Genomic DNA, 27,057 nt, shown 5'->3' with positions numbered 1-27,057 from the left:
CAGCCACACCCTCTGTGTAACACCTTCCTGCCCCGAGAATCAAGGGCAGGACCCTAGGTTGCAGAGCGCCCATGACATGAGTGGCACAGTGTGATGTCCCTGGATCAGGGCATCTGGGCTCCAGCCCTGACTTTGCTCCCTGCACGCACCCAGCCACTGGGACTCAGTCTGCTCATCTGATAAATGGCAGTAGGACTAGGTGACCCTCCATCCAGATCTGTGATCCTGTTTTTTCTAGGTTGAATCTGTACTTATCTGACTGTAAAATACCAAATCTAGATGTGAGAGGTGCAAATTATGAGTGAGTAGGACTTTTTTTTTTTTTTTTGAAAACACTGATGCCTAATGAAAGGATTTTCTGTGCTTTGGTCCCTACCAGGGCAGAAGAGATATGGTTGTCTGGTGGGGGATAGGTCGGTCTTGTGTGGAAGTGCTGGCAGGTTTGGTCATCCTTGGACTACAAGCCTTAGGGGTGTTCCCACTTGAGAGGTCTCCTAGGCTTCAGGATTCTTCTCCAGATGGTCCTTGATTGATTCTGGAGCCCTGGATATTGCCCTGTTTCTGGCCATGGTGAACCATGACCTGAGCCTTTTTAGGGGTGAGGAGGGGAGTTTTGGCGTCCTGGGGTAGCAGCTCTTAAACTGTGACTCGTTGAGTTTCCAGTAGTTCCCAGACAAGACAGAACCCAGTTGCCTAGGGGACAGCAGGACATTTGGTGGAGGCCTGTTGCTGTGGCCCGGCAGACCAGAAGTGAGAGGGGTGTTGAGAGCACCACCATTTGAAGGGGTCTGGTAAGCCAGGCATTCAGGAGTTGGAGGTCGAGGCTCGGTTTTGTTGGCAGGTTGTCATACCATGGGAAAACCTAGACTTTGTCTCCATAGGGCAAGTTCCTGCACCACGGAGGCCCCAGTATGTTCTCTGGGCTGTGAGGCGAGGGCTGAGGGGGGCTTCACTGAGCAGGGGTCTGAGGAGAGAGGAGACGAGCTCACCAAAAGGGCATGGGGAGAAGAGCTAGCATTTGTGATTCTTCACAGAAACAGGTGTGGCTCTGTCAGCTCCTGGGTCCTCTCACTAGCCCTTCAAGGTTGTGGATGAGAGTGACTGAGGACTTGAGTGACTTGCCCAGGGCTATGCAGCCATTTAAATGACAGAGCTGTCTCATGGAGGCCAGCTTCTCCAAATAACAGTTATTGCACTCCCTCAGGTGGGCCCTGTGGGCTCTCTCTCTCAAGGCAAGCCTGGTGCAGGTGCTCAGAGTGGAAGGAGGTGTGGTTCCTGCTCCCCTGGATTTGAGGGGGGAAAGACAGGTGTAGGCACTGGTTATAGTTCTGCCATTAAGCACTCACGTGCCTTTTGCTGAGCCAGTTTGGCTTTGTAGGCCTCAGTTTCCCAGCCTGTAAATGATGAATCTGATCTAGTGAGCTGTCTTGATCAGAAGAGTCCAGGGTCACAGGAATCCCTTTTAGGATTCTGTAGTTTGGGGAACCAAGAAGATCGATTCTACCTTATCTACCTCTCTTGCCCTGACTTTACTCCTAGCGGTCGACCTTGATCACTGTGTTGACCAAGCTTTGGAGTAGGATTCCATTTGCTCAAAGAGCTTCATCATCAGCCCTGACCAGCATGGCTCAGGTGGTTGGGCATAGTCCTGCAAAGTGAAAGGTTGCTGGTTCAATCCCCAGTCATGGCACACGCCTGGGTTGTGGGCCAAATCCCTGGTTGGGACATGTATGAGAAGCAACCGATCAGTATTTCTCTCTTATAGGGAAGTTTGTTTCCCTCTCTTACTCCCTCCTTTCCCCTCTCTCTAAAAATAAATAAATAAATAAAATCTTTAAGAAAGGAGAGTTCCATGATTAAACTAGTTTAAAAGTGTTGACTAGATGGGCCTTTAGGGCCTATCCAGTCCTGTTGTTCCACATGCATGATTGGCTTTACACGAAAGCCTGTGACCAAAGAACCGACAAGGGTTAGCACAAAATCTGGGAAGAGGTGTGCCTGGCCTTCCTCGTCCCCCCTCCCTTGCCGACTGTTAGGTCTCTGCCCACCATGTGCTAGCCTCTAGGCCAAGGTGTGCTTTGGGCTACCAGAGGGAAGGAAAATAGACCACCCTCCTTGGGGATTGTCAGGATGAGAAGATATTTCTGTCTCATGGTGCTAGGGAGGTGAATTGTGAAGTGCAGATGACACAAGTTAGGGAGCCCCAGGCTGCCGTCCTTCTGCCCCTCTGACTACCCTACTGTAGTCACCTACTGGCCGTGCCCAGTGGGTGATGTCTGGAGAGTCAAGGCTTTGGCCAGAGCTTTGCTGTCCATGCAGTGGGTTGATTGTTGGTGTTCCCCCAAGTGTGGTCCATGCCTCTGAGGGGCCTGAGTCAGGAGGTAAGGAAGGAGCTGTGTGAGATGTGCAGTGGGCAGACCCAAACACCAGCCTTTCCAGGGGGCATTCAGACGAATAGTAATGTGCTGCCAGAGATTATTCTACATCTGCCCAAAGTCTGATTCCTAAGAGGAGAGTCTTGAGCAGTTACCAGAACCTGCTATTCATAAAATGAAATGAGCATCCTGGAGTTCCCGCATGGGCTGGGTGTTTCTGCTGAGCCGTCTGGCGGCTGCACAGCCCTTGGCCACGTGCGGAGCTCCTTCTGGTCAGATGCTTTGGGATTCCTGCAGTGTTCCGAAGGATGCTTTGTTTTCGGGCACTGTGGGCGCCGTTTTGGTTTTGTCACGGCTCTTTATTGCTGCCTTTTTTGGTATTCATTATTTTAAATCATAGAAATTGCTGTTGTTTTGGCCTTTGCTGATGGATTTGTTCTTGCGTAATTGGTGCTATTTTGGTTATTTTGTTTCACAGCGTTCCTTTGGGAAAGTGAGAATGGAGCATTGGGTGGGTCATAAGTGCTTGGTCCCGCCCAGGAAGGCTGAGTCAGAAAAGCTCTGTTTCCCTGAGTTATGTCTTAGGAGATCTCATCTGGTGTTTTCCCCAGAAATCCAGATTATTTTCTCTGTGTTCAAGCCTCTCTTTTCACCCTCCTCTCGCAATGTAAGGATCACCCTTCTGTACTTCAACTACCTATAAAATACGTTTATTTCTTTTTCTGTTTTAAAAGCAATGCCCAATTATAAGACAATATCTGAAAACTACATTAAAATAGAGAAACAGTCATCCTTTTACTGCTATATAAACATCATCATCATTCTCGGTTATCTTAGATCTTCCCAACATGTAGTTTTTTAATAATTTAGGTGAAATAGGAGTTATACTCTGTATTTAAAGCATTTTGAGTGTTTTTAACCTTCATTTAAACCCCCAAAATGAAAGAAAGGTTAAAAGTAAAGCGGTATTTCATGACATTTTCAGTTCATGTTACTCATCGCCAATTTCAGTGTCATCATCGTCTTTGAACCTTTTTTGAGTGGTTTCACTGAGTTCACTTTATCATTTCCCTCTTCTTGGCTACCTAGATGCATTCTGTTTTTTCTATGATCATAAATTATACTATCCACATGTGTAAAGATTCTATTTTCTAATTAGGATTATTTCATTATGATGATTCTCCATGAGTGGAATCACTGGGCCAGAGGTGATACTTACAAAGCCAGCCTGAGTCGACAACCCTCTCCCGCACTGTTACCAGCCTCCATGAATGAGGTTCTGTTCTTTTTCTAAGCCCATTGATTCGACCTCTTGGAGGGACTTTGGGCAGCCTTTTGTGAACATCCAGACAGTTGCTGCCCCCACTTGACTTGAGAGGAGGGGAGGGGCTAAGGTCAGGCCATTTCTCTGAGTTTAGGGTGAACTTGGCCTCCCATCTGGGTTTCTGATATCTTGGCCCAGGATTATTCTGCTGGCCAGACCTGAATGTCCAGCCTCCCACTCCCACACAGTGCCTCGAAGCTTATGAAACCCGGCCTCCTCTCTCCTTCCTTCCTTGGCTCCTCGCTGCAGTCCTGTGGAGCGGGCCTGGCTGGGCCGGGTGGGGGTGGTTAAAATCATGTGTTTTGCCCAAACTGAACCCCTTGGAGCAACGCCACTCAGATCACGTCTGCAAAGTGAGAAGTGAAGGGGCCCTGGAGGTGAAACACACGGGTTCTGCTTTTGGTCAGAGCTTGTTTTTCTTTCTGTTTCTTGTTGCAAGGGTCATGTGTGGCTGGCTGGTCCTGTGGCTCACACTTGCCTGTCCATGTGTCCTTCATAGACATGCAGCCACTCTCTGATCCTCACTTACACCCACAGGGCTTTTATCTCCTCCTGTTGGTGGTGTTAGGTTTGTCACCGCTGGAAGCATCTCACGTGATGGAAAAGAAAACATTGCCCCACTGGAGCTGGTGGGGAGTGAATAGCAGCTCCTCAGGGACTGCAGCTTCCCTCGTCTGTGCACACAACTCCTAGGCGCTGCGGGCCCTGGATTAATGACGTGAGCCATGAAAACAGCCCTTGCCTGGTGCATGATTGTGGTGGGATTTTCCCTGGGCAGGGAGGGCAGGTACCTGGATAACTGGCAGTGTGTCAAGCTTGCCAGAGGCCTGGGGAGACATTCCTATAAGGCCCCTGTCCTGTGGTCAACCTTTTGCCAATAGAAATCCTCTGCCAGGGGTCTGGTGTTTGCATGACATGGTGCTGGCCACTCTGAGTGTCTCAAAGATGTTTGCTGGGTTGCTGCTTTATGGGCTCCTGCTGGTAGGGCCCAGCAATTAGGCAGGATGTCATGAAAGCAATGAGAGAGACCCACACAATGCTGGGGGTTTCAGAAGAGGCTGAATCACAGGCATTTGGCAAGAAGGAGGAGGGCATCATGGAGGAGGTGGTACTAGAGCTTTGAAGGAGGGGTCGAGTTTCATTGTGTAGAAACAGGTAGGGAGCAGTTCAGCAGTTGGGAAGAGTTGTGGTGTGTGTTTGGGAAAAGCATACCGCTTATTTCGGCAGTCACAGTAGGGCATATGCTGGCAAGTAGTAGGAGAGAAGATGGTCAAGGGAGGCTTGCATATGCTGTGCAAGCTTGGATGCCAGCTGCAGGCCAGCCCCAGACACAGGAGACAAGGCCTTTGTGGACATTTTTGACAGGGAGGAACTGACTAGATTCATGCTTTAGGAAAGCTGAGGTGTCTGAGATAGGGAGTGGACCTCAGGGGAGATGCTGGGGTCCAGCTGTATATCTCTTTTGAGTGTCTTCTTAGCCGGACATTGTGGACAGGCTGTGAGAGAGCTACAGGTGGACTCCCTGGCTTCAAGTAGCAGCCCCTCCAGACTCAAGGTTCCCGTGGTCACTGGCTGTGAGCTGTGCTGGCAGCAGTACTGTCTAGACACTTCTGTGTGTCTGGGAGGACTCCCGGAGGTCATCCTTGGGGTGTGGGGACTGTCACTCTGGTTCTGTCTGGGCCATGTTGAGGAGGGGGGCATTTGAGATGAGGAAGAGGGAGTTCTCTGTCTGTCTGGGATGAAATGTCCATCAGTTGCAAATCCTCTTCTTGATAGAGGGCATTCATGTTCATGTTCATGTTCACAGATCGGGGCATAACAGGCACCATGATCCCATTTTGAAGACAAGGGAATTGAGGCACAGAGCGGGGGAGAGACTTTCCCAGGGTCACAGAGCCTGGCTGAGCAGGGACAGGACAAAGGCTCCCTGACTCCCAGCCAGTGCACACCAAGGACATCCCTACACTTTTCCTGACCTGGGCTAGAAGCTGGCCATGTCACATTGCCATCTTCATCACATCATTTCAATGATACATCACATCATATCAAGGGTAAATGATTTATCACCATTGATGTTGACCGTGATCACCTGGCTGAGGTATTTGTCATATTTCTCCACTGTAAAGTTACTCTTATTTACCTCTCCTATGCTTAAAGAATGTGGGTGGTCATTTTTCAAAGGGCATGTGTCTACTGCTTGGGCTGCATCTCACACATCCTGCTGGTGATATCTGCCCCCTTACTGTGCCACCAGCCGAGGTTCTGTGGAAGCCGAGGTTTGGAAGGGCTGCTTCACTATTCCAGGAGTTTTCCCCCATTATACTGTGTGGGTCGATGGATGACCATGTGTGAGCTTCTCTTGACTTCCAGGCCCAATGTCTGAAGGAGCACAGAGCCAGGCAGGTCTGAAGTAGATTGAAAGGGGAGTTGGTAGGTAGATAATAGAGAATAAGAGTTCAGACTCTGGGTCAGACAGAACTGGGTACGAGATTCATCTGTGTGACTCACTGGATTTGTGACCATTGGAAGTTACTTAAAAGTGGTCAAATGGTGTAGTGGTTAAGAACATAGGCCTGGGTTAATGGCATCCCCCCTGCCCCGCTGACCTGCCGTGGGTCTCTGGCCAAGTTACCAAACCTGTCCATTTGTTTTTTTTCATCTGTAGAATGGGAATAATAGCAGTTCACAGCTCATGGGTTATAATGAGAATTAAAGAGTTAGTGCATGTAACAGGCTTAGAACAGTGCCTGGAACATGGAAGAGCATTAGCTTGTCTCCTCTCTGGATCTCTGTCTCCTTATCTGTAAAATGGGGATGATGTAGTCCTTACTTCAGAGGAATAACCAGATGATACGTATAGCAGCCCTTCGGCCTGTGCCTGGCACGTGGAGGATGCCCAGTAATTGTTAGCTGTTTGGGTGGCAGTGAGGAGCCGTGCCTCCAAACCCAATACCAGCGGGAGTGGGGCTGGAGTTATTTTCAGACCACCCACATTGCCTTTTGGAAAGAGCTTCTGATACGGGATAAGGAAACGCTCTGGATGATCCTGAGCAGGTCGTGCCACGTCTTATCTCCAAGGTGAGGGCTGTCACCTCCGATCTGCCTTCCTCTCAGGGTCACTGTGAGCTGGAAGTGTGGCAGCATAGCTGGAAATGCTTCACCTCCCCCAGCTCCTCAAAAGACCTTTTCCACCAGCTCCCAGGTTTCAGGTACGTGAAATCTGCCGTCACACTACCGCCAGCCCCACCCTGCTTGAGTTTTTTGAGAAGACCTATGCGTGTAAACAGACCAGGCAAATGCAAAATGTTGTAAAATCCCCGAAAATGTAGGGCTTGGGGCCTGAATCTCCTCTGCTCTGGGGTCACCTTGAGGGCTAGTGTGAGGCTTGCTGTTGTAGGAAAGAATGACAAAGCCGACTGGGCATGAATGGAGGTGGGGGTAGCCTTGCCCGTCTCCTGGCATCACGGGTGCCATCGACCCTGAGCCTCTGCCCTGGGGCTTTGCTGCCCTGAGGTGGGAGGCAGGTGACTCGGCTCTTGAGAGGATAGTCTTGGTTGGGTCCACTTTGGGTCGGTGGCACTGGATGGGAAAGGCTGGTGTGAATTTCTGCTTAATTAATGTGCAGGTGCCTCTTAGCAGCGGTTCACAGGCCCACATGAGAAAGACTGGAGGCAGGGCCGGGAAGCCTGCAGTCTGGAGACGAGACTAAAATGGAAAGGTCCAGACGAGCATCCCTCATTTATGCATTTGTTCATTCATGCTTTGAGACTCTCAGGTCAGTGTGCAGCCTTTTACAGAAACTCTTTAAAATTCCATCTTTTAAAATATTTTCTCTTAAGTGAAATGTGACAAATGTAGTAAAAGCCATATTCAGTTTGGATGTCTTTGTTCTGTGCTTTTGTATTTTTACTCACTACCATGAAAGGCCTTTAATGTTCTCTGCTGTTCTTTTATAGGAGTTTTATAAAACACGAAGGCTTTTAAGGCTGGTTTATGGAATTTAATAACTTTGTTCCGTTTGAAACCAAATCAGGAAACTAGTCTATAATCACTGTTGAGGTATCCATCAGTGAGATAGACGTGCATCAAATGCGAGGGTGCCTGCAGATGGAGGTATGTGCCTTCTGGAACCTGGTGTGGTGGAGAAGGGGTCAGGGTCCTGGGAGAGAGGCACCATTGTCTTCTCTGTCCTTTACCTCTGGCATTTGCTGGGAGGAAAGGTCCTGTGGGTATAGGGCCTAAGCTACATTCTCCAACCTGGTTTGCCAGAGAGTTACGTGTTGTACTCCAGCTAATGATAAAGTGGTCCAACTCTCCCACATGCCATTACTTAGCCCTGGTGTGTATAAATGTCTCAGAAACCTCCTCAGGAGTCGGGGTCACTGGGATATCTCTGAGTCCTCTGGCCATAATAGCATCCAGTACTGCCTGTCCCCGCTCCTAACTCCTAACAGAGACCGTGGCTGAACAACCTAACTTCTCTGAGCTGCCAATGCTTTGTTTAGAAAATGGGAGTAAAGAGTGTACAAACATCATAGGATTGCATGAGGGCTGACGGAGATCATGTGTGAAGAATCATAGTGCCCGCATGGAGGGGTGCTCAGTAGTAGATGCTATTAGTGATTTTTCCCCTTAGAGAGTCAACTGCCTATCAGCAAGTTAAAAGCTCTGGTAAGTACTGAAGTAAAAATAGTGTTTAACTTTGTTTAATCCAGCATTTCTCAAATATAACTTATCACAGAACAATACCTTTTTGAGTACTACCCGTTCACAGTCTAAGATAGGGTTGTTTCACAGAACTCAGGTTAAGAAATGCTGCCCTAAAATAAGAACAGTAAACAAATGACACTTGGGTAGCACTTTCTGGGAGGTGGGGTCAGGGCAGGAAGCCTCAGCTTCAGAGAAAGGCACATCCTCAGGTAGTCTTTTCTCCCCCCGCCACCCCTTCGCTGCGCTGCAGGGGAGTGGAGCCTGTCATTAGGTGTGGCATTTTAATTATTCACTCAGCCTGTTGCTTATTCCATGACTACTTTCTGGGTAGACCTGAAGTACCTTTGGGTATACCCGAAGTTTGCATCAGACCCAGAAGCATTAGGAAGACTGTACCTGGACCTTGAATTGTGGTGGGACCCCGGGTACAGAGTTGTTTTAAAGGAGGGAGATGTGTTGGGTTGACCAAAAAGTCCATTACTTTTTTTTCCCATAAGATAAAAGACACATTTTCCATTTTCACCAATAACTTTAGTGATTTGGATATTTTGAGTAAGTTGGCTCTCTCCTGCTGCTGGCTCCTAGTGGAGAGAGGCCAGGGGGGCTGCTACACATCTGCCAATGCATGAGACAGCCCCTCGGCAAAGAATAATTTGGCCAAAATGTCAATAGTACAAGAACCTTTGCAGCTGAGGGATCCTGAAATCAACCCTTGAGGGAACTGGGCCTGTACACCAGAGAGGCCTGGCTGCTTCTGAAGGGCCATCCTGGGAAAGAGGAAGCAGGCTTCTTCTGTGCGGCCCCAATAGGCCATGCTAGGTGCAGCTGACTCGAGTTTCTAACTCAGTTCCCTTTCTGTGAGCACATGGGCAAGCCTTTCCCTGCTCAGGTGGCCAGTCCTCACCTACAGACTGAGGGGTTAGATACAATCCAGGGTGCAGACTGGCTACCTACTGCAATTGATTACATTCTATTTGTCCATTTTATCATCCTCACAGGGGCTTTCAATGGCCGTGTACCTGGGTACCTCCTGTTCTAGTCCCACAGCTTTGGTCCCATGTCTTCGTGCACATGCAGTGTCCGCCTGGGCCTGAAGCTCTGACGGTTAGCTCAGCTCCTACCGAGCTCTCCTTTGCTTACGCCACTGAGCGGTACCAGCTTCCCTGCTCCTTCCTCCCGGACCACTCTCCCCACAGACGTTTCTCTGCCCTGTTCCCTCACCTCCTTTAAGCCTTTTGTCCAGAAGTCGCCTGTTCAGGGGGGCATCTCTGACCATCCCTTGTAAAATTGTACCATCTCCTCTGGAGCACCTGTGACCCCTGCTGTACTTTGTTTTTCTTCACAGCTCTTATCGCTCTCTGATAGATAATGCATTTGACTTTTTTTTTGTCAAAAAAGTCTCACCATGCAAATGTAGGCTCCACAGGGGCAGGAAGTTCTATGCATTTATTCACTGCTTTGTTCCCAGTGCCTAGAACACAACCAGGCACATAGGCATTTAATAAATATTTCTCAAGTGAATTGAATACATTTTTGTTAGCTGTGTATCATGAATTACTCTATTTTGGGGATCACCTCAGCACTTTTTGCAAAGCCCATTTAGAACTGACTGTGGATGAAGTCCAAGAGCTTCTGATAAATTGCATAAAAACTGAATGTTCCATGTGGGTTCATCACAAACAGGAGTAACAGGAGTTGAATTTTCTGGACAAACATTTCTTGATGGGCCAGTTTCTCATGCCCTGAGGAAACAGAGCGGATTCTGAGTTCCTGGCGTAGCAGGTGGTGCCCGGAGTGCCAGCGCTCGGCGTGGCGTGAGGTGCAGGGGCTCTCGTGTGGAAGAGAGCAAAAGGCAAAGCAGATATTCAGGAACTTGCCTGAGTGAAAACATCAGAGTAAATATTGAACAAATGTCATAAACACTTGTCCTGTGATTTCAGTGAAAACTATTTTCTGGCAGCTCCAATGGAGCAAATTTGAGGCATTTGAGTCCTCTTATTCTGAAGAGGAACAGCTGTCATAAAATGCTAAAAATAGTTAACCACTTTCTACTAACTTAATGCTGGAAGTTCTTTGTAAGCTAATGAAGATAATTTGGGAGAACCTTAATTTTTTATAAAATTGATTGAACAGTAATGTCTTTCACTTTGTTTCCCTCTGTTAGATTCTATCATTTAAGTTTTCAAGATCCTCATTTAAATTCTTGGCTACCAGTAGAGGCATGAGCCGGCCTTTATTACTGTCATTAAGGGTTCAAGCAGTGTTTACTATAGGCATCTTGTCACCTGTACAGGGTCTGCTGTTCTGATATGCGCTGGACACTGGAGTGGGTATTGCTGCCCTGCCCTTGGGGAACTCACCTTCTGATTGGGGAGAGAGCCCAAGCAAGTGGGTGCTCACATAGCCAGGGGTCAGAGGTCAGGGGAGCAGCAGCAGCAGCAGCACTGGGTTTGGACTTATGGGAAATCAGTGGGATAATTTGTGTGGGGAATGGACCAAGTACTTCAGTTCCATTAGAGTTCAGAGGAGAAATCCAGAGGCAGGTTGTGCCAGGACCTGAAGGGTGAGGAGTTAAGGGTGGGGTCGGGGGAGGAGGGCAGGCGTTCTGGGTGAGGGATCCTCTGGGACACCTCGGTCTCAGCCTGGGCAGAGGCCAGCACGCCATAGGGGTGCTGCCTCTGCAGATGGTGTCTCATCCCAAATCCACCAGTTCAGTAAGCACCTCTGAGGTGGACCATAAGTGAGCATCTTCCTTCTGTCTCTACCTTTGTGCATCATCCAACTGATAGAATACTTAATTTCTCTACATAGGCCAAGTGTGTAATTGCTGATGTCCAGATCCTCTCAGTTAAACATCTTGGATTGAATCTTGGGCCTGCTCTTCTTTTCTTTTCCCTACTGACTTTGGCTTCTGGACCTTCTTTGGAATGTGCCTGGCTGTGCCTGGTCCTCCAGACAGCGCTGCAGGGATCAGTGCCTCAGCTCCTCTTGTTGGGCCCGTTTCCGCCCTCAGCATAGTTTCTTGCTGCTCCCCGACATCCATTCTGCTCTTCAGCCACCATGACTGCCTTAAATTTTTCTGGTCACACACACACTCTGCTTTCCTGCTTCCTGGGCTTGCTCAGCTCTTCCTTTGGCCTGGAAGGTCTCTCCCAAGTCCCTAATCACTTGCTCTGCCAATCAAAAGGGCCCCGAGAGGTCGGGCCCCCAAAATCATAGCCAGCAGGGCTGTCTCTGCTGGACCTTTGGCGGCACAAAAATCCTTGAGAGTACTAAGTCAGATGTGATGTGATACGACATGAACCTTAACTTTTTTTATAAAATCTGAAAGCGCATGGAGTGGAGGGAGGGTGATTTCCATGATGTATGGATAAGAACTCTCAGCAGCCAAGTGATTCTGCTAAGTGAATAGAATCAGCCATGTGGGTTTTGAATTCTGATAATAAAATGCTGTTTGTCTCTCAAGGGTTATCTCAGGTCTCATTTGCCTGAAGCCTTGGCTTTTCAACTTCTTCCCACCTTCTTGCTCTGGTTTAGGGTGCACTTCTTAACCAGGCTTACCTGGCTCCTGTCCTAGTCTTGCTCACATCTTAACTTCTGGGATGTAACTTCTCCCTAAGAGGTGGGTGAGCACGTGGGGCACAGTGGGTGATGGTATCCCTTCCCCGTTGAGTTGGGGGAGTCAAATACGATATTGGTATATTTGTTAAAGCATCAGCTATCACATAATAAAGTTTGCCTATTAGAGTGATTAATTACATAGCTGTGAAGTTTGGGGCACTAATAGTGCCTGGGATGGGAGCGAACTTCTGAACGTGAGCTGATTTGGTGACTGACCTCAAGTAACCTCCCTCTTGCAAGGCTTCTGTCTGGGCATCCTGGCCCTCGCCTGACAACCTTCATTTTCTCTTTCCATGCCCTTTCCCCTCCGTCCCTTTTCCTTCCCCTTCTCCCTCTCTTGTGAGGGAGCCGCATGCAAGTCAACACAAGGAAAGGGGTTATTAAGGGAGGGCCCTGGAATGAGAGAGCTCAGAACTTGGGGCAGCTCTGAGGACCTGTCTGTTTTGGTGATTCTCTCTCTGAAGATGTCTTTGTTTCTGTCTACATGTCTCCCTTCTCTTTTCTCCCCAACTGCTTTTTAAAAATTGTGTTTTTTTCTGTTCTCGTGGAACTGAAGCTTGCATGGGGCTTTGGTTTGTTATTACTTCCCCCAAACAGGCATCATCTCTTGGTATTTCCCCATTTCAGATCCTGAAAGAGAATCTTCCGCCCATCCCACACACTCAAATTGTTGATTATTTTTGCTGTTGTTGACCCAGTCAGCTTGGACCAGAGCAGGTGGGGCCATGTGGTAGCAAATCTACCCACCTGGGCATGCCTCTCAGCAAAGGTGTGGGAGGGGGACAGGCATGTGACTATTGCTCTCAGGCACAGAGCAACCATCAGCATGGAAGGGCAGCGGAAAAGGCATGGGTCAGAGTGGGGTTTCACCCTCACAACTTCATTTTCTAGTGGGGAGATTAAAAATGCCATCTGCCTTGGGGTGTATGGTAGGCAGCCTCAAGGGGGCTCCCAAGGACCCCCACCTCTTCGTATTCATGCTCTTCATTTGGGTATGGGCTGGACTTACTGACTTGCCTCCAGTGCATAGAATATGATAAACGTTATGACATAACAACACTTCTGGAATTTATGTTATAAAAGACCCTGGCTTCCATCTTGGCTTCTCTCTCTCTCTCTCTCTCTCTCTCTCTCTCTCTCTCTTGCTTTCTCTCTCTCTCTGAGACCTTGCTCTGGAGGAAGTCAGCTGCCATGTTATGAGCTGCCCTGTAGAGAGTCTGCATGGAAAGGAATTGCTGTCTCTGGCCAATGGCCAAGGGGATCTGAGGCCCACTGCCAGCCACATGAGTGACCTGTGACATAATTGCAAGGTCTGAGCCAGCAACATCCAGCTAAGCTGTGCCGGAATTGTCTCAGAAACTGTGAGATAATAAATGTTTGTTATTTTCAGCTGCTGAGTTTTGGGTTACCTTATTATGCAGCAGAGCTGTGGGAAGGCAGAGGAGGGTGCACCTTTGGCTAAAGAATTTGGGGAAGGCTTTGAGAAGGATGTGGAACTGGAGTGAGGCCACCTATTTTCCATAGAGGGGTCTCTTGTACAAGGTGGGCCATCTGTGTATAACAGAGGACAAGTAGGTCCATCTGGCAATTCTGTTTTCCAAGGTGGATCAGGTGGACACACCGTTTTTCTGTTAAACGGCTTCTGAGAACCTCTAAATCTTCTGTTGAGAAGGGCAGGATTTGCTGTCCCCTCGAGCCTTCTGCTCAGTCTGACGTGTGTTCTCTCTGATGAAAATTGGGCCTCCTAGACCCCGGTGGCCTCCATCCCAGCATTGCCAACTGTGTGCCACGCTCCTTCGTACCCCAAACACTGATTAGAGAGCAACAACCTGGGTTTCACAAGCCTGGCCATCCAGGTGCGCTCCTGAGACCCGTGCTGTCCAGAAGTCTGCTGCACTAGCTGCGCGCAGCTCAGTAGTGGGCCCTACCTTCAGTGGGTCTTCCGGAAACAGACTGCTTTGTCTCAGCTAAAAGAGTCTGATGACAGGGATTAAAGTCTTGTTCTCTCTCTTATTGGTGGTGTGGCCTCAAGCAAGACACTGAGCATCCTCTCTGAGACTCTTTATTCCTTTTGTTATGAAAATTTCAAATATATCCAAAGTAGAGATAATAACATAATGAACACTGTGCCCCCAGCACCCAGCTACCGTAGTTATCTCCTCATGGCCTACCTTATTTTATCTTTACTCCCACCCACCACCTTCCCCCTCAACCCAGGGTTATTTCGAAGCAAATACCAGATATTTTATTATTATTTTGGGCTACACGTCTCTAGAGTCTTTCTCTCTCTTTTTTTAAAAATTTAACTTAATTTTGAAATAACTGTAAATTAACATGTCATTATAAGAAATAACGCACAGATCCTTTACTCACTTTCTCCCAGTGATACCATCTTGCAAGATTATAATACAAGACTGACAGGATACTATTGACATTGATACAGACAAATAATACAGAATAATCCTATCACCACAAGGATCCTTCCTGTTGTCCTTTTATAGCCACACCCACTCTCCCCCAACCCTTGGCAACCCATAATCTGTTTTCCATTTCTATACTTTTGTCATTTCAAGAATGTTATATAAATGGAATCATAGAGTAGGTGACGTTTTGAGATTGGCTTTTTTCTCCCCTCCACATAATCCTCTGGAAATTCATTCAAGTTGTTGCAAGGATGAATAATCCATACTGTTTTCTTGTTGAGTACTATTTCTTGGTACGGCTGTGCCACAGTTTGTTTAACTATTTGCACATTTGAGGACATCTGGGTTGTTTGGGTTATTACAATAAAGCTGCTATGACGTTTGTGTACCAGTTTTTGTGTGACCCTAAGTTATTGTTTCTCTGGAATAAATGCCTGAAAGTATAGTAGCTGGGTCTTACAGTTCCATGTTAAGTTTTATAAGGAACTGCGAAAGTTTTCCAGAGTTGGCTGTACCATTTTACATGCCCACCAGCAACGTGTTTCTTGAGTCTCTTTTAATCTGTTGGTCCTCTTCTGTCTGCCTCTATTTTCTGACCTACCAAGGGGGGTTAAAAATTTATGCTCTGATTATCTTGCATGGTTGAGATGGTACGTGTGAAACTGCTTTACTAAGTGTCCCTTACTGGGACTCTCAGGGCTTCTCTTTTGTGGGGTATCTGAAAATGGAGTCACCGCACCTTAGGGAAGTACTGTAGATACTGCCTGACTGTTGTCCCTGGCCCCTGCACTTCCCTGGCTGGACTCTGCAGGGCAGCTGGATCACCAGGGTAGCTGCAGGCCAGGCATGTTTAGTTCAACTGACTTTTCTTTCTCTCTCTTTTTTTTAAATCCTTACCTGAGGATACTCTTTCATTGCTTTTAGAGAGAGAAGAAGGAAAGGAGGGGGTAAGAGAGAGAAAGAGATAGAGACAGAGAAACATTGATGCAAGAGAGAAATATCATTCAGCTGCCTCCCGACGGGGATTGAACTGCAACCTGGGCGTGCCCTGCCCAGGAATCGAACCTGTGACCTTTTGGTCTACAGGATAACACTCCAGCCAACTGAGCCACACCTGCCATGGCGCAGCTGGCTTTCAAAGGACATTGGGGGCAGGAATGACATACTCAGGTGGGCTCTGGCACAAGCACTCTGGCTGCTAGGACTGGTCCTTCAGGACCAGTATGCTTCCTTGTCCTGGCCAGCTGGCAGTTCTGCTGACCAGGACACTGTGAGTGTGTATGTGTGTGCGTGCTCACTGGCCTATTAGCTGCAGGTCCATACCAGATTTACTTAAGATGATGACAGTTTCATAGAACACCGTGTGCAGCAAATTCCAGGTTCTATTAGAAATAAAAATGGGAAACTTTTTAAAGGCACTTTCCTTGTATCCTCCCTTGTTCTTGTCTAATAGGACTGTAATTTCCTCAGTTGTCGTCATCCTTCTCTCTTCCTTGCTGAGCTGTGGACTGATGCCCCTGATGTTTGTGGCAGTTCAGGAGCTGACCTGAGCAAATGTCCACAGGTTCCTGGGTGACCTCAGACAAACAACACAGCAGTTCCTTGGACTCCTAGCCTCATCAGTGTAAAGAATGACAGTCCCAGTGTACTGCCGAGAGGGGCTGTGAGAATAGGGAACAGGTTTACGGAAAAACAGTGTGCATAGGAATCTCATTGGAGAGACTCCAGTGTAGCAGAGAGAATGGATCTGTTAGGCTGTTTGCACCTTATTTTAAATTCTGAGTTGTTGCTAGATCTTTGTTCTTTGTGTTTTAGGAAATGAAATTTTTATTTTGTTAGAGTCTGCTCTTTTTGTAGGTTTTCTCTGGTGTCAGCAATGCTCTCTTTTTGCATTGCCGTCAGTCCCAGGCCTGGGATTGGGATTGTGTTTGCTGTTTTCTTGAAGGATATGTGGACCCCAAAAGGGTTTGCAATGAGGTGCAGGGATGGGTACAAGTCACTCAGTTAACAAATGATGGGTCAGTGAAGGAATGCAGGACAGAGGCCTGAGCAAGAATTGCCGCAGGGCAGTTAGAGGTGTCTTTGGGGCTACTCTGCATGGAACCTGCTAGCTGTGCCTATCTCATTGTTCCTGACATGTCTCCCCCTTTGGGGGTAGGGATCTAGGGAATTCCAAGGAGCCAGGCTCCTTCTCTGGTGACAAAGGGCTCCTCCTCCTTGGGTTGCTGTGACTTCCCAGTAGCCCTTCTGTTGACAGCCGCTCTCAGGGGAGCGAGCACGGAGGCTCTGAGGGCCCAGGAGCACATTCTCTACCACACAGCTCCTTCACTCATGTCTACCTTTCTGGAACACTTTTATTGACACAGCCATAGGGGGAGTGCTGAGGTGCACCCTCCATGGCTCCAGGGCCCCACAGAGCTTATCGGGGAGAGACCCCATTCCCAGTCATTCTTTCCCGCCTGCCCTCCCCATCTCCATGTTATTGCGGCCATGTTTGTGGGTCAGATCCTGGTTGTAAATGTTATTATAGTAATAAACCACCAGTTAGAGAGGGGCTTGCCTGTGCCAGGCATGTGCTGAGTGCCTTCTTGCCGATGGTTTTCCACTTAGCATGATCCAACTTGTCATTTTTTGATTTTATGGTGGTTTGAAAGTGATAAACATTCAATATAAAATATACTTCGAATTTTGAATCTTGATCTTTTCCCAAGCTGATGATATGCGGTACCACACTCTCATGATGCTGGGAAATGTCAGTGAGCCACAGCTCCCAGTCAGCTCTGTGATCACGGGGGTAAATAACCGATATTGTACAGTGTACTGTCTTGCTGGCGTTTTTAGATAGGGTGTTTTGTGGTTTTGCATCCCATCATGTCTACAAAACCCCCCTCTGTGTCTCCTGCTTCTGGTGAGAAGAAGTAAATTACTCGTGAGATGAAACTCCAGATAATGGCCCAGCTGTAGGATAGTCTAAGTGTTCTGAGCCTATTTAAGGCAGGCTAGGCTAAGCTGTGGTGTTTGGTAGGTTAGTTGTATTGAATATATTTTTGATTATTTTTCACTTACGATATTTTCAAGTCATGATGGGTTTATTGGGATGTAACTAAATTGTAAGTCAAGGAGCGTCTGTATATGTATTATGGTATCCCCTGTAAGCCCAGAGGGAGGTAGAATTCCCTCTTTTCCAGGTGAGGAAAATTGGGCCTAGAGAGACCAGGTAAATTGCCTCAAGACACAGCCCTTGTGGGAGAGCTGGTTCAGAACTTGGGCTGCCTGACTTCAGGGCCCATGGATCTTTATCATTAAAAAGGGATTTGGGTGATTCGCAAACCTCATAGGAACTTAGTTGAATGTTGTCCTGGCCGCCTTCATTCTCACAAATAACTTTCAAGGACAATGAATAGTGCACAGCCAAAAATAACCAAGCACAAGGGAAACAAGGTGCAAGGAGTAAGAACCAGCAAAGTAACAGACAGCAGAAGTAGACCCTCATACACCTCAGATGTTGGCATTATCAGACACAGATTATAAAAATGTATGCTAACCATGTTTAAAGAAACAAAAGACAAGCCTGGAAACACCTGCAGGAAACTAAAAAGTGACCTTGCCTATTTGAAAATCAACAAAATAGGACTTTTAGAAATTATACAGTAATCAAAACAAAAAGCTAGAGATGGCTAGTTAGAAAAACCTTACAAAAGCTGATTTTAAAAGGTAATCAGTATACAAATTCCTTCATTCTTTTTTTGCTATTCCAATTCCACTCCCCTCTTTAACAGTGAGCTCTGTAAATAGATTGGTATGTTTCATTTTAGGCCTTTTCCTATGCATACGAACACACATATGCCAAAACACAATGAACTTTTTAAAAAAAATATGCATGGGATTAAGCTCTACATTTTGACTTGCAACTTGCTCCCTCCCCACTCAATAACAGACATTTAGATATCAATGCATATAGATTTACCATATTAATGAAATTTATTTAAATTTGCATTTTTGTTTTCTTTTTTATTTTCTACCACCTCCTTATGATACAAAATTCAGAAAATACAAAAAGATATATGCAGAGAAAATGAATCTTCTTACTCTTATCACCTGCCACTGAGTTCTCAACTCCCTGGGAAATTTCTGCACCTTATTATTATTTTTCCATTTGACAATATGTCTTGTTGATAGTTTCAAATTAGGAGTGCCTCATTCTTTTTATAGCTATAGAGTATTTCACTGTGTGGAACTTAATTTATTTAACTAGTCCCTTGTTGATGTACCTTTAGATTATTTCCAAATTTTATAGTTAAAAACAATGCTGCAGTTACTTTCTTCTTCACAAATGATTTTGGATATGTAGAATTTTGTTGGACCAATTCCTAAAAGTGAAATAACTGAGTCAAAGGTTTATGCATTTAAAACTTTGATCAATATTGCCGAATTGTCCTCCATTGTGTTTATATCAATTTCTAAATCCACTGGCAATGACCATTTCCCCACACCAACTCAGAATGTAAGCAAACTATTTTATCTTTGTCAATTTTATAGGAGAAAATTTATATCTCATGGAATATTAATTTTTCTATTTCTTACTTTGAGTGAAATTGGATCTTCTTTCATGAGTTAAGAACCACTGAATTACCTTCTCTGTGAACTATTTATATTCTTAGCCCATTTTTCTATTGGGTTGTTGACTTTTTCTTACTTCAAGGAACCCTTTATTTATAAGGGAAATTAGCATTTTTGTCCCTGAAATGCATAGAAAATATTTCTTTGCAGTTTATTTTGACTTTTTCTATGAAAATTATATTTATTTTTATTTTTTAACATATGTCATTGATTATGCTGCTACAATTGTCCCAATTTTTTCCCCTTTTCCCCCCTCCACCCTGTATACCCATTCCCTCTGTCAGTAACCCCTCCCCTTAGTTCATGTCCATGGGTCATGCATATAAATTCTTTGGCTTCTCCATTTCACATACTGTTCTTAACATCCCCCTACCTATTGTATACTTACCAATTTGTACTTCTTAATCCCTGCACCTTTCCTCCATTGTCTCCCTTCCCCTACCAAATGAAAACCCTCCAAATGAGCTCCCTATCTATGATTCTGTTTCCGTTCTTCTTGGTTTGCTCAGTTTGTTTTTTAGATTCAGTTGTTGATAGTTGTGAATTTATTGCCATTTTAATGTTGATAGTTTTGATCTTCTTTTTATTAAGTAAATCCCTTTAACATTTCATATAATAATGGTTTGGTGATGATAAACTCCTTTACCTTTACCTTATCTGGGAAGCACTTTATGTGCCCTTCAATTCTAAATGATAGCTCTGCTGGATAGAGTAATCTAGGTTGTAGGTCCTTGCTTTTCATCACTTTGAATACTTTTCGCCAGTCCCTTCTAGCCTGTACAGTTTCTTTTGAGAGATCAACTGATAGCCTTAAGGGATCCCCTTTTGTAGGTAACTATTTGCTTTTCCCTTGCTGCTTTTAAGATTCTCTCTTTATCTTTAACTTTTGGCATTGTAATTTTGATGTGTCTTGGTGTGGTCCTCTTTGGGTCCAACTTGTTGAGGACTCTCTGTGCTTCCCGGACTTGTATGTCTATTTCCTTTGCCAAATTAGGGAAGTTTTCTTTCATTATGTTTTCTAATAAGTTTTCAATTTCTTGCTCTTTCTCATCTTCTTATGGCACCCCTATGATTCGAATGTTGGTACGTTTGAAGTTGTCCCAGAGGCTCCTTAGCCTATCCTAATTTTTTTTTATTCTTTTTTATTCTTGCTGTACTGATTGAATGTTATTTTCTACCTTATGTTCCAAATCATTGATCTGATTCTCAGCTTCATCCAATCCACTGTTGGTTCCCTATAAATTTTTCTTCATTTTACTTAGTGTACCTTCATTTCTGCCTGGGTCTTTCTTATGCTATTGAAGTACCCAATGAACTCCTTGAGCACCCTAATAACCAGAGTTTTGAAGTCTGCATCTGATTGCTTACCATTTTGTTTTGTTCTTTTTCTGGAGTGGTGTTCTGTTCTTTCATTTGGGGAGTATTTCTTCGTCTCCTCATTTTGGCAGCCTCTCTGTGTTTGTTTCTATGTATTATGTAGAGTTGCTTTGACTCCCTGTCTTAGTAGTGTGGCCTATTGTAGAAAAGTGCACCAGTAAGTTGGATGGGGCAGAGCGTTAGTAATCGCCAGCGTGGGGCAACCTGTGGGAACAAGGTTGATGGGGTCTCTGAAATGGTGTGGCTGCTCTGTGGTTCTGTGTGGGGGAGGGCTCAGAAAAAGGACAGTGGCCATTCAATGGCCTCTGGAGTTTTGTCTAGGAGGAAGCTGTCCCCTGGCACCCCGATGCCAGACACTTTAGTTTATCCCTGTATGCCTCTGGTGCGCTTCCAGCTACTAACCTGGTTCTGGAGCCCAGACAGAGTGATTCTGCATGAGTCCTAAGTCTGTTGTGAGCCCTTTAAGAGGAGACACTTGAGAATCCTGCAGTTTCTTCTGCTGCCCCAAAGCCCACTGGTTTTTACAGCCAGAAATTATGGGGACTTACCTTCCTTGTACTGGAACCCTGGGCTGGGTGGTCTGGTGTGGGGCTGTGATCCCTCACTCCCAATGTATCCCTCCTGATTTTCATCCACTGCACATGGGTGTGAGACCTCCCATTCTGTGTCTCCACATCTCTACATGTCTCTGCGTCTCTACCCCTCCCACCCATCTGGATTAAAGTGACTTTTTTAATTCCTTGGTTGTTGGACTTTCATACAACTAAATTTTCTGACAAGTCTGGGTGATAGCTGTTTTGTAGTTTAGTTGCAATTTTTGCTGTGGTTGTGCAAGGAGACAAGCCATGTTTACCTATGCCTCCATCTTGACTGGAAGTCCGGAGGTTTTAAAAATTGTGCTGTCAGATATAGCTTTTCTTGTGTGATTTTTAGATTTTGTTCACACATAGAGAAAAATCTTCTTCAAGATTATAAAAACATTATCTCATGATTTCTGATGAAGCACTTTGTAAATTGTAGTGTTTTAACAAAGAAATAAACTATTATTACTCTCAAGAATAGTCCTGGTGTACTTTCCTCCCTGAATTTCTCTAAAGTAACTCTTCTTTTGAAGTGACTCAAGTGGGCAACTCTGGACACAGAAGTTTGGAAGCTAGGGATCTGATAATATCAGCATATCCTTTTAGCATGGGCTTGTGGATGCCAAATCAACAGTCTCCTTAGAATTCCTGGGTTTTCATCCTCTGGTGTTGCTGGTAGACATGGCAGTGTCTACATGTAAGAGTGAAAGCTATAGACATTTGAAGAAAGATGGACAGAATGGTGGGCAGTGAAGGCAGGATGCTCTACTGCCCACGCCTAAGGCTTCCTCTCCCCTGAGGAGGGCTTAGATGGGCACCGCTAACTTTTCCTTCTGAGATTTTCTTTGTATTTTGATCAACACCTTATTTAAGACATTAATATATTCTATCACGTTACTGGGGGGTTTTTTGGTGGTGTTTTTTTTTTCGTTTGTTTGGTTTTTTTGGCCAGGGACCTAGTTGATCTTTTTAAGGCGACACTGCAATCTCTGCCCTATTCCATTTGCCTGCTGATTTTAGGATGAGTTCTAAATACTCATGTTTATTTCTTTTGTTTTCACGTTTCTGGTAGTCTTTCTGTAGCCTTTTGTTCTGACGGCTGGAACAAAATGGGATTCAACATTCCAGAGACTCATTCCAAGTCTGAAGCTGGCCTTGGCCAATCCTCTGTACTCTTGGCTCTTAGTTAGCTCTCAGCTATCTGTGTCGATAGAGGGGAGGAACAGAGAGGTGGCTACGTCCCAAACTTAGAATTAACTAGAATGTCTAGGCTTTGGATCCCTCCGAGCTTCAGGGTATGATTACTTTATCCCTTAGCCAGTCAGGTTTTATGGGGTTAGGACAGTCCCTGGGACATGTGTATCAGCCTAGCTGGGCCCTGTGTCTGGAGGGCCAGCCGGGATAGGTGTGATAAGTCAGTTGCGTGAATCCGAACTAGGGTCTTTGTCAAAGTGAAGCCTGAGGCTCCAATACAGTTTCTGAGTTCAGCAGGGCAAAAGTGGGATTGTCAACAAGAATAGCATCAGGGCAGGACTTGGGATAAAGTGAGTATAGAATTAAGGAAGAGAACCTGGGAGAGTTGGCACTTGCTTTTGTTGGCACCTGATTTTATTTTATTTTGCTTTTGTTTCCATATTAAAGTGTTATTTGAAGTTCTGCACTGAATTTTAAATATTAAAATTTTTTTAATTTTTCAATTATGGTTGGAATTCAATAATACATTAGTTTTAGTTGTATAGCACAGGGTTAGACATTTATGAACCCACAAAGTGATCCCCCAGTTAAGTTTTGCACCAATGTGACACCACATATAGTCATTACAATATTATTGACTATATCCCCTAAGCTGTACTTTACATCCTCTTGATTATTTTGTGACTGCCAATTTGTATTTCTTAACCTTTCTAACCTTTCATCTTTTTCACTCAGCCTCTCCACCCCTTCCCCACAGTTTGTTCTCTGCATCTATGAGTCTTTTTCTGTTTTAATTGTTCATTTATCTTGTTTTTTAGATTACACATATAAGCGAAGTCATATGATACTTGTGTTCCTCTGTCTGACTTACTTCATTTAGCATAATACCCTGTAGGTCCATTCATGTTGTTAGACATGGTAAGATTTCATTGTTTTTTTTAATGAACAAGTAATATTCTATTATATATATGTGCCACATCTTCTTTATCAATTCATCTTTGGATTGTAGCACTTAATCCCTTTACACTTAAAGTAATTATTGATGGGTGTATAGTTATTGCTATTTTGTTATTTCCTGACTGTTTTTGTAGTTCTCTCAGTTCCTTTCTGTTCTCTTGCTCTTTTATATGTTGATGACCTTCTGTAGAGTTCTGTTTGAATTCCTTTCTCTTTATTTCTTGTATATCTCTTGTACATTTTTGGTTAATAGTTACTATGTGCTTCATATGGTAACGAAGCTATGTTTATAGAAGTCTATTTTACGTAGATGTTCAAACACATTCTAAAATCACTACCAATTTTACTCACCCCCCTCCACATTTATGCTTTTGTCATTATTTTTTACTACTTTTGTGTGTGCATGTTTGTGTATATCCTTTACCATGCTGTTGAAATGATCTTCCTACTTTTGATTTTTAACCTTTTTACTAGTTTTAGTGTTGGTTGATCCACTGCTTTTATTATGTGTTTGCCTTTGTTAGTGAGCCTTTTGTTAATATTATTTTCTTATTCATATTTTTTTATTTTTTTCTTCATAAAGAAGTCCCTTTAACATTTCTTGTAACACTGGTTTGGTGGTGAAGAACTCATTCAGCTTTTTCTTGCCTGGGATGTTGGCATGTGATTTTAGAGTGTGTTAGGAGGGCTTAAACACACAGGGCTGAGAAGGAGTTGCCGAGATAGGTAGCTCTAAGGATGTCCCACAAGCAGAAGGGTTTATAAAAGTATGTGTTGCAGCTCCAAGGATATCCAGAGCACCTTCCTATTCAGGGACCGAGGACCCTTCCCCAGAATCCTGACCTTACCCAGTCAGTGATTCCAAAAGCAGCAGGTTACATACCCATTTTGTAGAGGAACCCAGAATTCCTGTGACCTTTTGTAAGATGCTGGAAGGGGTTTTGTTTCAAAATACTTTGCCTGCCCACTCTGGCTGTTGTGGCTCAGTGGATTGAGCACTAGCCTGCAAAGCAAAAAGGTGCTGGTTTGAGTCCCACTCAGGGCACATGCCTGGGTTGTAGGCCAGGGCCCCAGTTAGGGGTGCATGAGAGGCAACCAATCTGTTTCTCTCACAAAATGACTTCTTTCCCTCTCTATCTCCCTTCCTTCCCCTCCCTCTAAAAATAAATGCAATCTAAAACAGAAACAAACAAACAAGCAAAAAACCCAAAATATTTTGCCTGGTTCCAGTACTCAGAGAGATTTTTTTTTTTTTAATTATGGTAAATTTCATATATAGTGAAAATAGAGATTTTTGATTCATTAGGTCTGGATTGGATCTGAACAGGATTATTTCAAAAAAATGCCCTGGATAAGTCTAAATGTATATCTCCAATTGAGAACCTTTGCTTTCTTTACTCCTGAGTTTTACTGATATGGAAATTGAGGCCCAGAGTGGTGACTAGGTATGGAGCACAAGAATATGTTGGATCCCGGGGCTTGTGTGGGACCACAGACCAGAGCCCAGGTTTCCTTCCTGTGGTCCAGGGCTCTTTCTACCAAGTGACTGTTATCCTTAAATGAGTGCCTGATTAAGTCAGAATAGAGCGAGGCTGTTTGACCTCCTCTTCCCAGCCCAATCTACACAGGTGTTTCCAGGTTTACTGCATGTCACAGTGTCGCCTCAGGTCCCTGCTGTTCAGAGTCCAGGAGGGGGTTCACATGAGTCCACTGACTGTAGATTGGTAAGCACTGGTTACCAAAGCTCTTGCCTGCGGGGAGCAGGTTGTAAGGATAAAAGGCAAGTTCTGCATCCTGTGCAGGGCTCTTGGTAAGCACTGGGCAAAACATTTTCCAGGCTTGATTCCAGAGGAGTTATGGAGTTCCACTGTTCACTACTGCTACTAGTGAACTATGCTGTGCACTTTGATGAATTATCTCATGTGATCCACCCTGGGGAGTGGGCACAGTCATTAATCCCATTTTACAGATAAGGAAGCAGGTTAAGTAACCTGCCACGGTTCCCCATCTTCCTGGGTTGGGGCTGGAGTTCAAGCCCAGACAGAATGACTCCAGCTCTGGGCTCCTACCCAGGTTGATGCACGGCCTTCCAGAGCATTGGTCTGAAAGAAACCTGTTAGAGTAGCGTCCCCTAATACGCAGCGACGGAAAAATGTGGAAACAGCATTTGATCCCCTTTGGGGAGATTCATAGTGTGCTCCATCGTACTGGAGACTTGGAAAACAGCAAGAAGGAAATCTGTTGAACGTTGATTAACCAGCAGCTCTCATATTTACTCCCCTGTGGAACTCTTCTTTCCACATTACCCTAAATGGCTTACAGTCCAGTGTTCCTCAAACACAGTTTGAGAAATGTCATCGTAACTTGTAAGTCCAGTCCTCTCATTTTCAAGGAGCACATGTGACCCAGGGAAGGGCAGAGGCTTATCTGAGGTCCAATATGAGTTTATCTTAGAGCTGGGGACCCCTGCAGCCTGCGGTTTGTTGGGATGGCCATCTTCACGGGGGCACCTGGGGTCCTGAGGGGAGACAGGAACAGGATCTCCCCTAGAGAAGCCCTTTAGCTTGGGCCTTTATGAAGGTGGCAAAAAAGATTGTTTTGGAAATGATTAGTTCTGTCTGTAGGTATGCAGAGTCACAAAGGTTATTTTGAGGGGCTTTGGATAAAATCCCAGTTTCTCTTTCCCAAGGTGGTGATGGGAACCCTGAGCCAGTGGCTAAGGGAATGGCCTGCTTTTTTTTAAATCGGGATTTTTTCTGGTCCTGCTGATGGGGTCTCTTCTGTGGGCCACTTGTTCCTGTCCCACACTGATTCCTGAGCCCAGCAGTAGCAGCCACATATCCCAGCTCTTCATTTATTTTGCAGATTAATTTCAGTCCCTGGTAATGTCATTGATCAAAATTTGTATTCAAGCAACAAGCCAGTATCAGTTGATTTTTCTTTACAGAGATTTGTTTTTTCCAGTGTACTTGGCAAAATGTCTACCAATATTTACTCATTAACTTGAGAATTGGTTTTTGGACTCCCATCTGAGAACTTTGCAGCTCTTTCTGCATTTTCTGTAGTGATCAATGTTCTCAGTGGGGAGGGGAAGGGTATTTTGCTTCCTATGATGGAAGAAACACTGCTTGAATTGGCTATCAAGGTCGGCAGATGCCATGACCTTGTGAACACCATGGAGCTTTTCTCAGATGATGGGGGTGTTCATGTTTAAAGATTTTTATCATGTATTGCATAATGGTTTAGAGCACTGGGAAAACACTGCCAGGCTTGAATACAGCTGTCACTTAGTAACTGAAAGTAATAATATATTCTTGTGAAGACTGAGTTGATATACGTAACATGCTCAGAGGATACCTGGCACATAAGGGTTATATAAGTGCCTGCTGTTACTGCTCTTGTTAATGTGGCTTTAGCTGGGATGTCCCTACAGCCCAGCTCCCGACTCCCACGCTCTTGATTGACTTTATACTTGAGAACCATTTCTTACTGTGGAGTCAGCGTGGCCTAGAACTACTTCTTCAGGCACTTGGCCTTCCCAGGATAAAACGCTTGGGCAGGTTGCTCCTAACTGTCTCTTTTCTAAAACTCTGGGGGAATAGGAAGAGAATTTTATATTGCATGACTCCTTTCTTGGAGCCCACTTTCAACTCAGAGTTACTCATCCTTTTTATGAATCACCTGTGCCAATTATTGCCCCCTTAGTTCGTATCCCTCCCTTCCCAAGCATACTTCAGGGATCTTTTCCCCAACGATTGCGCCACAGTCAGGGAATGCAACTGAACTGTTATAATCTAAGCCAGACAGAATTGGGTGAACCCGACATACAATGTATATCTCCAAGCCCCTTTGGATTACCTGCCAGTTATTGGATT

At 45.2% G+C, this 27,057-nt stretch overlaps 1 protein-coding gene across 1 annotated transcript in view; it reads left to right on the top strand.

Moving 5' to 3' along the window:
- Positions 1 to 27,057, top strand: part of XXYLT1 (xyloside xylosyltransferase 1) — a 166,982-nt gene that overhangs the window by 31,047 nt on the left and 108,878 nt on the right. The gene's annotated exons all lie outside the window — the stretch shown is intronic.

The sequence above is a fragment of the Pteronotus mesoamericanus genome, unplaced genomic scaffold, assembly GCF_021234165.1.
Source record: "Pteronotus mesoamericanus isolate MK-2021 breed Mesoamerican mustached bat unplaced genomic scaffold, CSHL_Meso_final contig_82, whole genome shotgun sequence".
NCBI lineage: Eukaryota > Metazoa > Chordata > Mammalia > Chiroptera > Mormoopidae > Pteronotus > Pteronotus mesoamericanus.
The sequence above is the reverse complement of the archived record's forward strand: the minus strand, read 5'-3'. Positions and strand labels throughout refer to the sequence as shown.